We start from the raw sequence: 12,335 nt of genomic DNA, 5'->3' as shown, positions 1-12,335 counted from the left end.
GGAACATCCATAAATGTTTCTCTAGCTTTTCCCTAATGTCACCTCCATCCCCATGCAACATGTCACCCAGAGCTCTTGGAGGTAGAGTAGGTTATAAGGCCCCTCCCCCCCTTCTGAGAGATGCACGTTTGGCTTTGTTTCATCGGGCATAGACCACATTCCTCCGTGCTCAAGCCAAGCCAATTACACATAGGTTTTGGAGAAGATTGCTTCTCATGGTTTTCAGTGTGTTCAGAATGTTTCAAATTCAAGCCCTTTCCCCCGGCCCCTGCTTTCTGACAAGGCTCAGCACTGCTGGAGGATGGGGCCCTCACCAAGCAGGAAGGAGCATTTTCATATGTGATCACCCAAGTATTCTGATTATGATCTCCAAGCATGGGTTCCTTTCTTCTGTCTGGAAAATGCCTAATGGAATGAAGGGAGCCTGAAGGGTAGTTCCCAAACTTGCAGAGCTTTCTGCCCTGAGGAGAAAATGTCTGCTCCTCTTTGGCCAGTCTATCTCTAAGTGGCCAGCTCCTGTCACCTTTTGTGTCCTGTGTCCTTGTTTTCTTGGCAGCCAGGATACTATTTCCACTTGGCTGAGTGTGTTATATCAAAGATGCACGTGAAGTTAAAGGCAGGAGCCTGCATTGCCACCATAACAATGCCAATAATTTCAAACGCCAACAAAGCTGAGTGTCCAGTAATTGACTTTGTCCCTTTTCCTCCCTGAAGTGAGGATCATACGGCCAAATCCTTTTCTAGTGCAATGATGATGTTTCTTGTCATAATGCCAAATATTAAAGTAGGAAAGAGCTTGTTTACCCCCCCCCCACACTGTGAGAGTTGACGGACATATCAGATTTCAGATGATCAGTAGGTATTTCAGATGCATCCACATGTCCTACTTGAATCTTCCCACATTCCCAACCTGGCACCCTCTGCACCCTACTCTATTTTTTTTTTTCTTAGAGAGAGTCTCACTTTATCATCCTCAGTAGAGTGCTGTGGCGTCACAGCTCACAGCAACCTCCAGCTCCTGAGCTTAGGCGATTCTCTTGCCTCAGCCTCCCAAGTAGCTGGGACTACAGGTGCCCACCACAAGCACAGCTATTTTTTTGTTGCAGTTTGGCCGGGGCCGGGTTCAAACCCATCACCCTCGGTATATGGGGTTGGAACCCTACTCACTGAGCACAGGCACCACCCTCTACTTTATTTTTGTCCATAGAACTTATCACCATCTGACACACTGCATGTGTTACTTTAAACAAAATTTGTGCCTCTTTCCCTCTCTCTTAAAGACACACACACACACGAATATAAGCTCATGACTTCGAGAACTGTATTTTTGTTTTGTTCACTGTTGTATCTCCTAAACCTAGAAGAATGCTTGGTACAAAACTGGCACTTAACAAGCATCTATTGAATGAATGAATGAATGAATGACTGCCTGCCTCAGAAGATGGTATTTTCTCTGCAGTGAATATTTGCCCTTCTCTGCCCACCTGGAAGCCAGACCACCTGAACCGTGCTAAAGACTCACTCTCTGTTCTGCAGAGCCTGAGAAAGGCCTGACCAAGCGCCAGATGAAGTCAGAGGGCTGAGAACCACAGAGAGACCTTGCGGGCACCGCTGGGCTCAGTCTGCACATACCCCAACAGTACAGACGGGATGCGGGAAACATGATGCGGACACAAAGACCAGATGAGAACTCCCATTTGCTCTGTGCACAGCGACAATTGCCCCATCCTTCTTCTCCTCTTTGTCAAACAGTTCACATCAAAATTTTCAACTGAAGTAAAGGAGAAAGATAAAGACAAAACCCCAAACAAAGCCAGTTATGAAAAATGCTGTAAAACTCTCTCATGTGTTTCGTGTCTCTGGAGAGGGACGTTACGTAGGGGAGGATGACGGTGCTGCGTCTGACATCTCCAAATGCCTGTGTCCTTGCCCAGAGGGACACTCACCCCTTTGCTCAGCAAGCACTCACTGCACGCCCATTCTGCACCTCGCCTGTGCGAGGAGCCAGGGCTGAACTGTGAACTAGACAGACATAGTTGCTACTTTGTCCAAGTTTGAACCTAGTGCTAGAGATCCACGAGGTCACTAGAAACCCACTCAGGATGTTACTGTGCCTCACATGCTACTGCAAAAACTGGCTCTCCTGCATGGGCTGACCAACTCTATTTGTAAAGTTCCAGACAGTAAATAAATATTATTTTAGGTTTCATGGGCCACATAGTCTCTGTCACAGATAATCAACCCTGCTGTTGTAACAGGAAAGCTGCCATAGCTGACGGGTTAACGAGCGACGGCAGCTATGTTCCAATAAAACTTTGCCTACAAGAACAGATACAGGGTGGGGAGGGCCCCTGGGTGCTGTCTGCCCGCCCTGTCCTCACTGCCTTTTTGTATTACATTCAGATGCTAGAGAGGTGACTCGGGTAAAACTTTTGCTTTGGGCTCAGATTTCATAGTCTGTGTAGGAAAATACATGTTAAGTGCAGATGCTATTCATCTCCTGCCCTTCAGCAAGTGCCCCCATCGGGATGGACACCGGTGACACTGCAAGGTGGCCTCTGTGATTGTGATTGTGGAATCTGCGTAGTAGTTGTTCCAACAGAGATGGTCTTGTTCTACCTCTAGGGGTTTCCTTCACACCATTTAGGGCAGTAACCAGAGAGCAGAATGGCCCACTGACCCCCAGCCACAGGCTACTGTCCTTCCCTGCTGTGGCCTGGAGACAAGGGCCATCTCACCACGTTTGTTCCCATGCCTTGTATCTTTCTTACCTTTTACAGCCAGTGTGGGCTTTACCTCAGCTTCAGCCGGTCAGTTGTCTGAGCTGACCCCACTGCCAAATATTTCTCATTTCTCTCTCCAGATCTCTTTCCCTTCTCATCACCGTTCTCTGCCCTGGAAGGCAGAATTTATGGACAACATCAAAGGAATCTCATTCTCCGTACCCTCCTTTTTGGGTCCAGCCCAGGAGGATTCCCGGCAAGAGATCTGAAGGAGGAAGGAGAGCGATGACAGGGTATTTACTCACCTCATCCTCTTCCTTGGAAGTCACCTCAGGCTGCTTCCCTGACTGAAGGCCAGTGGTCCTCTCAAGGCAACCAACAGTCCCGAGCTGCCTTCTGGATGCTGAAGCCTCTCGCTGACCTTGTTCCCACAGGTCTAGGGGTGGGCGCAGCTCTGTGTTACTAGCAGAAGCTTCCCTGTACTACCCCTGTGCTCTCCCTGCGTCCCACCCACACCCTCGTAACTGAGTCTCTGAATAAATGAATGCTTTCTGGATTATCTTAATTTGGTTGTGTTCTCTGCTCCTGTGAAGATGTTGGTTGGTGTGACAGATTTGGGCTCTTAATTGTACCATTACTGTGCCCTATGCCAGAGGGTAGAAAGGCTGTGGAGAAACTTCTAGAAGCTTCTTCTAGAACCTTCTTCCAGTACAGCATTTCTAATTGTTAAGGCACCCAAGTGTTGAATCTCTCTGAATGTGGTGTTCTCCAGTGGGAGAAGTCAAGAATAAGCCTCACATTTAAGTGTCAGGTAGATATGTGGAATTTGGCTCATGGTAGCAGTCAAAGGTAGGGGTGATAATAATAGAGGCTGCTATAACGGTTAAATTGGTTAATATTTGTAAAATGTTTAGAACAGTGCCTTAGTCAGAGTAAGCATTAGCTATTACTGGTGTTCCTGAAGGAGACACTCTCTTGATGATCTTTTGTTTTGAATCTGTTTGGTTATGCCTGGAAGACCCTTCCCAACCCAGATACGCCTTCCCACCCACCCTGTTAAAAAAAAAAAAAATCCCATTTTAAGGCACAGTGACCTGGTATGCTCTGCAGAGTTTTTTATATTGGGCCCTAATTTCCAAGGAGAGTTTAATTCAACTCTCAGTCCGCAGGTGTAAAAGGCACCCATCCTCACCGTGACTTCCCCTGCTCAGTGCAGGGAGCCAGGGAGAAAGCCCAATCTTCACCTTCAGAAAGTGCTACAGAAAGACACAGCTCAGGCTGGAAGTCAGACGGCTCCACAGCTACATTTAATTTAAAATTAAGTCACTTGAGACAATCCAGCTGTAAGCTTGGACTTCTTGTATCTCCCTGAGCACAGGGCAGTTCGCTGCAATCAGGCTGTGACTTCCTCAGACGTTCCCCATCAAGACACTTGTGTTCCATCTGTGAGTCCCTTGATGTGAGAGTAAATAGAATATCAGAGGTCCTTAACACCTGTGCTCAGAAAGAGTTTTCTGGCAGCACAAATTGATTTTCAATTTAAAGTACTTGAAAGAAAGAGAAAAGGGCTTCTTTTTCTACCATAAAAATGTGCTGCTTTTGTGGGAAGAACTGAAGATTTTTTAATTTTAAAAATGTTAACAGTTGCGATAGAGTATCTTTATTAGTCTTGTTAAGCACCTCATAAATAAAACACCTTGAATTAACACTAATCATGTTCGAGAATGTGTCTAAAAATAAGTGGAAAAATTCTTAAGCATTTCTGTTTCTTTTTCAATGTTTAGTCGAGAATTTGGAGCCCTGAGATGAAGGGATGAACCATCAAAGGCCTTACGGGCAAGTGTGTTTGAAGCAACACAGAATAAGTAAGAGCATCTCTAAGAAAGCCAAAGGTGTTGGCAAACCTTTGTTCATAAAGAAAACAGTAAGACCTGCAGAAAATGCCGTTACAATTACGCTATAGCATTCCTTTCCCCTTGTTTGCAGAAAGTTGAAGTTGACGCTTGGAATCTCACTACCCTCCATTCATTCCTCTTCCACCTCAGTTTTCTAGCTGAAGAGCAAGTTTGGTGGAGGCAGAGCCCGGCTTCATTTTCCCAGATCACCTACACCAGCCTTTGCCCTCTTGTCCAAGTTTTCTGAAGATACGGCATCAGTTAGGAATGCATTTAGTTGTCAAAACAAAACATGACAAAAATCAGAAAAAAAAAATCCTTGAAGTTGTTTTAACAATTAAGAGTTTAATGCTTGCTTCGGCAGCACATATACTAAAATTGGAACGATACAGAGAAGATTAGCATGGCCCCTGCAAGGATGACATGCAAATATGTGAAGTATTCCATATGTAAAAGAAAACAAAAACAAAAAAATAATTAAGAGTTTAATTTTCTTGTAACAAACTCAGAAAGAAGTTCAAGACTGCTGTTCAATAAAGTTATCAGAGCTCCAGATTCTTCATATCTTTTGGTCTCTACCTTCCTCTCCTTCCTTGGTATAATGTCTTGCACCTTTATGCTTGTTGTGTCAGGGTTGTAATGTGGTTGCTGTATTTCCAGAACTTAAACCCCCCCTCAAATCCCCAGGCAATCCCCCCTCAAATCACAAAAACACCAAAAAACAGAGGAGAAGGGGGGCTCCAGCCAAGTCTGTCCCTGTTCCATAGGGAGGCATAATCTCCACCTGAATGATTTTAACTTCTGTCTTCTTGGTCATGGTTCTCTAGCACGGCTACCCCTTGCTGAAGGGGATGTGGGCAAATAGGAAGTGGATGATGATAGTTGGGACAATGGTGTTTGCCATAAAATGCCATAAAATTTTCTGATGAGCACATTTTTAGCCTTTTAGTTCCAAAGATAAAATGATTTAAGGAATAGTCATGGTCCTTCAATGGTTTCCCATTGCTCTTAGGGTGAAGAACCAAATCCTTTTTGCCCGTAGTGGCCCTGCATAATCTGACTGCCATCCACCTCTCCAGATTTGTATCTGTATACTCCTTGCTTCCTGATATCCAGCCACACTGGCCTCCTATCGTTCTTAAGATACCTTAGGACCCTTCCTACCTCAGGCCCTTTGCACATGCTATTCCTTCTCTCTGAAATTCTCTGTTCTCACCTATATCCATTTCTTTCCCACTTTTCTCCTTTTAAATTTCTCCTTTGGGAAGACTGCCTTACTTTTAGACCAGATAAAGTCTTCTTGGTTTTATAACATCCTCTGCTTTTCTTTGATTGCACTTCTAACAGTTTTTATATATACAATTGTGTGACTATGTTAGTTCCTATGTGTTTACTCTCTGTGGGAGAAGCTCTGAAGGTCAGGGGATTACCAGATTGGCTCAATCTGAGGACAGTACCCTCTACATTGGAAAAGCTCAAAAATATTGGCTGAATGAAGGAATATTAAAACCAGAGCAGAGTAAACACTAGGCATAAATACTATTTTTACCCACAGGTGACTGGAGTGATATTCAGCAATGAGGTGTGCTGCCAACATAAGCACTAGTTCCTCCAGTTTAGTTCCTTAAGGGTGTCAAGTTCCCAAACTTAATTGTCAGACATTCATAAGTATGTTGGGTGTGTTTGTGTATGTGTATGTGTGTGTTTTTAATAAAAATGTTCTTGGCAATTAGAAAGAGGTCTCTTTTTTAGTGGTGACTAGATAATTCAAGAAATTATAGATATTGCAATATAAATTGGAGATAGTTCCAAAATTGAGCAATTAATTTAGTTTTAATGAAATGTGTGAGGTAAAGAGAGAAATAATACAGTGTGGTAGGAAAAGTCCTCAAATTGGGCTTAAACCTAGGAGTGGCAAACTGTTCATTTGTTCACACAACAAGCAGCTTTGTTCAGTCATTCTGTGCCAATAGCTGTGTTTTGTGCTCATGATAAAAAATTTAGTATGACCTGTTATTTCCTGCCTTCCAGAGAATTACTAATGGAAGAGCCAGCAATTATAATGGAGGTAAGTAAGGGTACTGTGAATGCACAGAGGAAAGTATAAGCCCCTCTCTCTGTGAAGGCTTCTTAGAAGAAATAATTATTGACCTGAATCTTGAAAGATGTAGAAAAGCTACACAAGAAGCAAGAGGGGAAAGACTTAAATTGTGTTCCAGGGAGGAGGACTGGCATGTGCAGAGATACGTAGATACAAAAGAATGTTCTGTGTTTCTCAAAACTACTAAGTATGACCCCATGCCAGTACATAGGGGAAATGGTAGGAGATCAGGCTAGAAAAACGATAGGAGCCAAAGTGAGAATTTTCTTTCCAATGTTAGGACATATGTTGAGGATAGAGCAGCGGTGAAGACCACTCAGCAGCCCCACCATCTTGTTTGGCTTTTGCAAAAATCCTCTGGCAAGGGTATGAAAGGGAGAGTGGAGCAAGGACCAGAGTAGAGCAGAAAGGGGGCGATTTATGGAGCCAGTGGAACAGTCTTGGAGTGAGATGGTGCTGTTCCAGCCCTTAGCAACACAGGAAATAGGCAGGAGCATGAAGATTTGAGAAATAGCAGTAAGCAAAATTAGTAGGCTTGATGGTTTATAGTTGACCTCCCTGCCTCTACAATGGCCCTTTTAAAGTCAGAGTTATCTTTCTAGAATACAATTCTCATCATGTTCTCTCATTTTAAGTCCCTCAGAATTAACTCATGCAGGAAGCCTGATGTTCAGGTGCAGCAAGTAGAAACCAATCTAGTTCCTCAAGTGACTAGAGGCTTACAAAATCCTAAGGAGCACACTTCAGGCTGAGCTTCCAGGAACGACACCCTGAACAACAAAACTGTCTCACCAAATGGGCTGCTATTTTTGCTACAGTCAGAAATCTGGGGAAGTAGGAAGTCACAACCATGATAGTAGCCAAGAACTAAAGATCAGGAAGCCATCACTATGACTGGGGCCCCTGGCCCATCTATAATGCCAGTGAAATGGAGAGCCCACACATGACCTCTCACTAGCTACGCAGCTGAGATTAGACAGTGGGACCTCTGATCATGCTACTGCAGTAAACAGAAAGGCCTCCAGAAATAGGGGCAGTAGGTTTTGCTTCATTTCCCCTTCCAAATATCATATGGGTGTGGTTTTAGTCACGTATTCATCCAAGGTGGAAAGGGACTTGGGGAAACACATCCTTTGCTTTTCTACCTTTTGCACGCAGTAAGGCAGACAGCAACCATGTTTGAATCATGCTGACTGAGTCATTTGGTGACATCCGCTTCAGCATACAGGATCTCAGTCACCTGTAGAACCTCTTAAAACTACATTCAGAGGTTTTATCTATGAGGCCAAGGCTAGATCATTCCAGAGAAGCTGATATTTTGGCTGTCCTTCAAGCTAATATTTCAAAATGTTTATCTAGTAGAGAATTAGAGATTAAAAAGTCTCATTTTCAATGAATAAAAATTACTTTAACCTTTTTGGATGACTAAAGATAATTTATGTTATCAAAACATGGTTTTGTGTTTTTTTTTTTTTTTTTTGGTAGCTTTCCCAAAATATTTCTTTGCCAAATTTTAAATGAGACAGTATAGTAGGGAGCTCATGAGTTTGAAATTTTGATAATATTTTTACAAATCAATGGGAAATACATATGATTTCTAAAAAGCAAATGTTCAACCTCATTCATGAGATTATAGGAAAATAAAAATTTAAAAATTACCTAAATTCAGGCCAACCCTTCTACTGATGACAACTAGAAAAACAGAGCATTGGGGAGAATCTTCTTGTGGGCATTTGAATTTGCAAACCCTACCATTAGCTATATGTATATGAAATATTTTAATAACATAAGCCAACTTAAAAAATTAGACTATATTGGCTGGTGTAACTAGACAGTCTATGGTGGGTCAGGCCTCAGGCTTAGCTGTAATTAGGGGCTCAAACAGTGGCATCAGGACACTACGTGTGTCTCCTGGTTCTTTCTGATGTGTTTCCCACATATAGCCTCTTCCCACATGGTGGGGAAATGGCTACAACAGGCTCAGATGTACATTTTCTCAGGTTAATAACCTTAGGAGGGAAAATCATTTCCTTTATGTTTTTTTATTAATTTCAAAGAGGGATGCTGGCTCTGTTTTGGTCACCTACACCTGAGTCAAATGCTATGCCTGGGAGGAGTAATTCTCTCTGCTTTCAGTTCTGGGTCACATGTCCACAATTTGTGGACAAAAGCATCTTGTCAGAAGGAGAAAATGTGGGTGAACTCAAGCTCTGATCTCCTCACCCAGCTATGTTTCCTGGAGGAAGGGGAAAAGTTTCCTTCAGATAAGATGGTGTCTGCTTGTCCACCTGTGTATGTACAGGGCTGTTTCCCCTTCCAGGGGTGTGCCTTTTATGGTTTATCTGTGGAAGGAGGACATCTTAGTGGTGGTTCTGTGTATGCTGCCTTATGCCTAGCCAACCCCTCATGAGTTGAGGACACGCAGTTTCCCCAAAAGAACCAGAGCAGACAGTATACACTTACCATCATGTTAGGAATTTGGCTTTTACTCTGTGCATGATACACAATCATTGACAAGTTGTAAGTGTCGTGACCCGTTGTGCTCCCATGGCCCTGGTCTTGGTTAGTGCAGGAAGGAACCAGGCGAGAGGCAGATTAGAAGTACAAGCTTGTGGAAGGCAGGCTAGCCCTTACCTTCCGGGTAGCCCTGAGCAACCTCCGCACCAGCCTTTTATTGAAAGGGAATGATACAGGTGAGGGGAGTAATTAACAATGACTACGTGCTGAGGGCACGGGCTCCTCCCGCAAGGAACTCCTGTGGACAAATGGCCCAAGGTCCTCGCCTCAGCTGCAGATCATCTTGCTCGGATGTCATCTGGCTCTTGGCGTCTCCTACATGTAAGCATTACTAAACTTGTATATTTGAATGAACAACCTGTTTTTTTACCCTATGTATTTTTTTTTTTTTTGCATTCTAACAAAAGTATTAACTGTGGCTATATTTTTAATTCATAGAAAAACAAAGTGACAAGAAAAGAAGGCATTAAGGAAACGAGGTTGAGAGGGAGGGAGAGTTAGGAAGTCTACCCAGGAAATCCGGCTTGGGAGATTTTAAGGAGCACAAAACTGGAGTTATGGTAGTTAGGAGGGTGTTGGCATTACCCAGCTGGGAGGTTGGCTGCCCTCCTTCTTCCTCTATTCTCCAGGAGAAATTCTATGGATCTTTCAAACCTTAATCACAAAGGCACTTCCCCCAGGTATTTTTGACACCATCCCAAGATGGAGATTTAGACCTTTATTTTGTGCTCTTATCATTGTATTTCTCTTGCTGTATCATGATTGTATGCATACACATTTTATTTCTCCATCTAGACACTGACACTCTGGACAGCAGAGTCTACCTAATCTTGATGTACAATGCCAAATCAATGTTGGATGGATGAATAGATGGATGGATGGATAATGGAAATGATGCGATTTAAAGTTAAGGAAGACAGTTTAGGATATTTTCTGAATTCTTAGATCAGGTAACTTGGAGGATGGTCCCATTGTTGTTTGAAATACAGGGTGTAATCAAAGGAACAAATTTGTTGGACCACAGTGAGTTCAGTTCGGGACACAAAGAAAGCACTTGTGGCACTGTGGAACATCTGTGAGCACTGGGCAGCCATAACCTTCTGGGCTTGCATATCCTCGTGGATAAAACTGAGGGTTTGGAGAAGGTGATCTCCAGGTTACCTTCATATTCTATGATACTAACTATAATACTGAAGGATAAAAAAGATTAGAATTTACCAAGATTTGATATTGGCTTTGAAATGGGGGAAGGCTCTGAGGGCAGCAAGGAGGCAATTTGGTGCTCAGTTTTTAAAATGTTTGGTTTTGTGATAATTTCTTTCACTCTTCAAAATGATACACATCATTTATGTTTAAATGAAGTGAATTCAAAATGACTTGTCTTTGGCAGATAATTCTAGTGATACTTGTTTAGCATGTTGCAAAACCCAGGCTGGAAGTTATTCTTTTAATCTATGTAACTGAATTATAGGAGAGGTTGGAAGTGGCTTCTGAGAAGTCCTAGAACTAGAACAGCCACCAAGGTGGGTTGATTAATTGGCCCTCTACCTACTAATAAGGATAAATAGAAAATCTCTTAATTCGCTTTCAACACATGGATTCTTTGCTGTTTGTCTTAACCTTCTTCAACTGAGCCAATATTTTGATTGCCCAGGCCTATCGTTTTGCAAACTCTACAACTCTTTGTGCCCAAACCAAAAGCTCTCTTTTTCCCTCTAGATGATTAATTCATACATCCTTGGACCAAAATAAATATCCACCTGCCAGCACTCAGTGTTTTAGCTCCTCTTCTATCAAGATTGTCCCTCTGCCCAGGAGCTAAAAAAGTCAGAAAGATCAGTGCCAAACAGTACTGGGATTTTCATATTGATTCTCTTTCTTAAAATTAATCTTTTTGTAGACTTCTGAATATTTTATTTGTAATAAGTATGTCTATTTTTTTCTTCTCACATCTTCACAAGAGCTACTTTTCATCTTTTTGAATACTTTAAAGATAATGGATGTGACTATAAAGTGCGCTCTGTTATGTTCTATTTCTTTCCCCGGGCCCTGGGGATTTTGGATTTTCAAAAAGTTGACATGTACGTCTCTAACACAAATATCCACAAATACAAATACCAAAATAGTCCTTAATTTTTATTCACTTTTCGAGGTGACTAAAAATTCTTCCTCAATTAAAGAAGTAGTGATCAGAGTGGTTTTAAATATTTAAGTCATCTGCGTATCTCCAGATTCTCACTGTACTTAGCAAAATTTGACTCTGTTTCTGATGCAGTACAGGAGATTCCCATTGTACCGTAAATCGTCTTTGTTTAGTAGCTGTAGTTATCAAATCTGTTGTCACAAACTCCTCCGTTACAAGTTCATAGAAAACCTTGAAATTTTTTTTAAACAGGCTTTTATTTACCATGTTATGAAAATAATGTTTAAATTAATATCCTGTAAAATCTTGCGTTAAGGTTTTAATCTATAGTGATTCAGAGACAATCTGTGATTCACAGTCTGTGAATGTGGTCAGAGTAGTTTCAGATGAAGTGCATTTTATTAAGTGGTAGTTATTTGGGAATGTGTAAGCAGTCTTTGGCATTTATGGTAATATCAATAAATCAGAATACTTAATTTACTGGAAAAATCAGTTTCTAATTATCCTGGAACTATAGGATGAAAGGGGTCGAGCAGGGTAAGGGGGTCGAGGAACTGCTGAACATTATGCCATCAGCCCTAGGAGGCCCAAATAGTAAATCTAGTCTGTTATTTCCATTTTAATCACTTGTTTTTGCTAACTCTGTTCTAACTCAGTTTTTTTATCCTATGCTAAGAGAGTATGTTGAATTGCTCTCATTTTCTAAATATAACATTTTTAAAAAATTGTGCATTGTTTCCTATTTTGCTATTTAAAATTTTGTCTTCTAAATTTAGTTCCCTGAGGTAAAGCCTGGGTTTACCTGTCCTAGCCACAGGTGTGTCAGGAATAATCTCAAAACAACTTTTAGGACAATTCCCATTTTTTAGTTGAGGTAACTGAAGTTGATAGAGGTTAGTAATTTGGACACTCAGACAATCAGGCAGTAAACTGGAATTCTCCCCAAGGTTTGACAT

At 42.0% G+C, this 12,335-nt stretch overlaps 1 non-coding gene across 1 annotated transcript; it reads left to right on the top strand.

Annotated features, from left to right (window-relative positions):
• The first annotated feature begins 4,966 nt into the window (after positions 1–4,966).
• On the top strand, positions 4,967–5,071 carry LOC111725244. The gene has a single exon (XR_002773352.1). It is a non-coding gene; the product is annotated as a U6 spliceosomal RNA (small nuclear RNA).
• The last annotated feature ends 7,264 nt before the right edge of the window (positions 5,072–12,335 follow it).

Source organism: Otolemur garnettii, unplaced genomic scaffold (genome assembly GCF_000181295.1).
Source record: "Otolemur garnettii isolate 467f Iridium unplaced genomic scaffold, OtoGar3 scaffold00034, whole genome shotgun sequence".
NCBI lineage: Eukaryota > Metazoa > Chordata > Mammalia > Primates > Galagidae > Otolemur > Otolemur garnettii.
This window is presented reverse-complemented; position numbering and strand designations above follow the sequence as displayed.